Genomic DNA, 4,272 nt, shown 5'->3' with positions numbered 1-4,272 from the left:
GATCTCTGAGAGTTTAAGTGACTGGCTCAGTGTCACACAATCAGTCTATATCAGCGGCCACACTCAAAACCAGGTCTTCCTGGCCACAAGGCCAAATCTCCACTGTTCCATGGCTACCCTTCTTCAAGTGAAGTATACATGTATGCATAGTGTTTGGTATAGTAAGATTGATATATACTTTGAAATGACCTATGAAATTGCGTTTACATGTACATTATCATGTTGTTTGCATATCATTTTGACACCATGTAATATATTCTCAAGGTTTCCTTATGATGTTTTGGTTAACATTAAAATTATAAGTGTACTTAATCATGTCTAAATTAAGTCATTTTTGATGCTATGGATATGAAACATACACTAGAAACACAAACTAAGCTTTCTTATATGCTCAAAAATGATCAGATTCTTAGAACTAGAACTTGAAAAACTAGGGATGCAAAGAATTTGGGTAGGTCTACAAGAAAAGGATGAGAATGTTTAAAGCATTAGAGAATAGAAGCAAGGAAGAAATTCAAGAAAAGAGGTGAACATTTAGAAACCTTAGTAGTTCTTTGAAAAATTATGGTAAAATCCTGAATCACCTCATAAGTATTTATTTATACTCATGTAGAGTCTTAAAGCTCATTAAAAAAAAACCTTAGATATTATCTATTCCAACCCTCTCATTTTCCACCTTTACAGGTAAGGAAATAGAGATTCAGAGAGGATAATTAACTTGTTAAATTTGTACTACTCCCTAAATCCTCTGCCTAGAACCACACATACCCACCCACAAATCCACTTCTTTTTCCAAAAGACCTTTTTTCCTATGTCTTCAGGGATATAAAATATTTTCCCATGAGCTACTTCCACCATTATCCAAACTTGCTGGTTCCTGTCAGAGTAAATGAGGAATGAGGTAGCTATTAGTATGAAGACAGCCAGCATTCAAAAGTCACTCACTTACCTAACCCACCAGAATCCACTTTTCTGTATTCCTTAGTTTCTTGGTTAATTACTCTGATTTGAAACACTCTTTGGTATTTTCTGTACCCTAGCGCTCTTACTCTGGCATAAATTATATCATTGTTCACTACTCTCAAGAATATCTTTCTACCATGAGAGATGACATTGAAGCCTTCCTGCTTTTGAATTTGAGTGAATAGAAGATAATAGCCATGTCTCTTGTACACTTTTTCCTGCCTTTCATAACCAAAATCCTCCTCCCTGTTTATGCATCTCCCACTAGAGAAAGAACTGACAGCTATCTGAACTTTAGACAGTATAGAATGGAGGATTAGTAGCCCCAAAATTGGGTTGGATGATCTGGCATTCCTTACTAGACAAAACAGTCTCCTTCTGCAAGGCAATCTCTGATCCATAGATTAATATTTGATATATAGTTCTTTATTATCAGAATACACTCACATAGAGACTAAGTAACATTTTCTGGGTTAATCAGAGAACATTTCTGAATCTTCTGACAGAAGTTTATTTGCTAGAGAACCAAATGCTTCAGCAAATAATTCAATTCTATTCAATTAATTTATATTAGTTTAAAGATTCTTCAAAGATGATTAGCTAAGACTATAAGTCTAAGAAAAACTGAGGTAAATAGAGTTCCCTTCACATAGTTTTGCAAGCAGAGTTAAGCCCTCATAAGTTAAATATTAAAAAATGAATTTAACTGAATTTTTATAGTGAAAGAATACTGAGTTTGGAATCAGAGAACCTGAGTTCAAGTCCTACATCTTTGGTTTAGTGCCTTTGTAACCTTAGACAAGTCACTTAACCTATATGACCTTGATTTCATATATAATATGAGGGTTTTGGATAAGATGATCAACCTTTAAAGTCCTTTCTATTTCTAAATCTACAAAATTATGAAACTGTGTAGCATAAACTTCAGAAAGCTTTAAAACTGTATCAAACATCCATTGAATGGAATGAGATTGGCCAACAAATCAAATCAACAGTCATTTATAGTGTCTACTATGTGTTAGGCATTGTGCTAAGTGATGGAAATAAAGATGATAAAAAAACATAAGATAGCAATAGTTTTTTGAAAAAACAGCTGCAGAGGCCATAATGATGATGCTCAATTGAACTTTTAGGTCACTTAGGCAATAATTAAACTCCACATCTCAGTCATGTCTAACTCTTTGTGACCCCATTTGGGGTTTTCTTGGTAAAGATAGTTGGAGTGGTTTGCCATTTCCTTCTCCAGCTCATTTTATAGATGAGGAAACAGCAGGATTAAGTGACTTGACCAGGGTCACATATCTAATAAGTGTCTTCAGGACAGATTTGAGCAAGGAACACAAGTTTTCTTGACTCCTGGCCTAGCACTCTACCACTATGTCACTTAGCTGCCCCTCGGTCTCATCTCAGTAGCTAAGACAATTCCTCTCCTGTGCTTTTCTCCTAATGTTTGTTACAATAGGAACTTCAGGGAGTTTTTTGCTTGCTTGTTGTTTGTTTTTTTTTTTGTTTTTGTAAGACTGTGAAAATGTAACAGAACACTGATAAAACACTGAAAATTGGGGAAATTATTGTCCTCTTAATCCTTTACCACTCCTCCTCACCCACTCCCCTAGAGGCACTTCTCTATTATTATTTTTTTTAATTCCCAAACTATAAAAACTATTTGGGTTTTTTGTTTGTTTGTTTTTCATTTATTTAGAATTTTATCCCCCCCCAATTACATGGGAAAAACAATTTTTAATGTCCATTTTAAAAACTTTGTGTTCCAAATTCTCCTTTCCTTCCCTCCCCACATCCCCTTAAAGAATGCAAGCAATTCAACATAAGTTACATATGTATAGTCATGTAAAACATTTCCACATTAGTCAGGTTGTGAAAGACCAAAAAAATTTAAGAAAAAGGAACTAAAAAATTATGCTTCAATCTATATTCAGATACATTCAGTCCTTTCTTTTTTCTTCTTGCTTGCAAGTATTTTATTCAAATGCATTTTTAGTAGAATTTAGATCTTATTGAAGGCAGCAACATCCACGGATTGCATGTAGTCTTCAAAGGCAGTTATCTGTTCCTCTAGCATATCTGTCCCAACTTTATCATCTTCCACTACACACTGTATTCGAAACTTTTTGATGCTTAGAAAATCCCCAGAGCAAACCATCTGCCTGAATGTGCTTTTTTTGTTTTTGTTTTTGTTTTTGTTTGAGGGGCAATGAGGGTTAAAAGACTTGCACTGGGCCACACAGCTAGTAAGTGTCAAGTATCTGAGGCCATATTTGAACTCAGGTCCTCCTGAATCTAGGGCTGGTGCTCTATTCACTTGGACCACCTAACTGCCCCCTGCCTGAATGTCTTTGACACATTCCTCCAATTTTGCCATATCTGTCTCATCATCCCAAGGTTTTACATGCAGTAAGAGGGAAGACTTGGCAACAACTGCAGGCTTTTTTTCTTTCTTTCATTCATACTGAGCAAGGTGTTCTTCTCTCAGCTTCTTTGTTTCTTCACTTTCTTCCTCATCATCAGACTAAAAGAGATAAATGTCATCATCATCTTTACTATCTGTAGCTCCACCACTTCCTATGGTATCTTCTACATCAACAGGCCCATACTTGCCCAAAGCCTCCTTTATTCCTGGCAAGCTTGCCTTTTGCTTTTCATAAGACTTAATGTGGTTATACCAATGGAGGCCATGCTACAAGTCTGCAGGTGATCAGCTGGAGACAGCTTCGAATACTGCTATGTTAGCCTGAGATGGCATGTACCCCTTGATGTAGCTCTTGCCTGCCAAGAAGTTGTTGAGGTGCTGCAGGCCCGCAGGTGTCTTGAGATCTCCAGAGTCCATGGTGGTGGTGGGAGCAACCAGGAAGAGGCATGAAGGAAGAACTGAGTCTGGTCTAGGAAAGGAATGCAGCATGCAAACACACTAGGGCTGCTAACTGAAAAGGGGGCCATCAGTTCTTTCTCTGGAGATGGATCGCATTTTACATTAGTCCTTCAGAGTTATCTTGGATCATGGTATTGCTGAAAATAGCTAAGTCATTCACAGCTGATCATCTTTCAATATTGTTGTTACTTTGTATACAGTACATTTCACTTTGCTTCAACTCATGTAAGTCTTTCCAGGTTTTTCTGATAGCATCCTGTTTGTTCATCAACAACAGTGTTCCATAATAATTTCATCCCACAGTTTGTTCAGCCATTACCCACCTGATGGGCATCTCATCAATTGTGAATTCAACTTTTTTTTCTTTCTTTTTGGATATTGACCTAGTAGTGGTATTTCTAGGCCAAAAATGTTTTATAGCC

General features: G+C 36.6%; 1 pseudogene; it reads right to left on the bottom strand.

Moving 5' to 3' along the window:
* Positions 1 to 2,854: 2,854 nt before the first annotated feature.
* On the bottom strand, positions 2,855 to 3,895 carry LOC122729701 (annotated as a pseudogene).
* Between the last annotated feature and the right edge of the window lie 377 nt (positions 3,896 to 4,272).

Source organism: Dromiciops gliroides, chromosome 5, assembly GCF_019393635.1.
Source record: "Dromiciops gliroides isolate mDroGli1 chromosome 5, mDroGli1.pri, whole genome shotgun sequence".
Classification (NCBI taxonomy): Eukaryota; Metazoa; Chordata; class Mammalia; order Microbiotheria; family Microbiotheriidae; genus Dromiciops; species Dromiciops gliroides.
The sequence above is the reverse complement of the archived record's forward strand: the minus strand, read 5'-3'. Positions and strand labels throughout refer to the sequence as shown.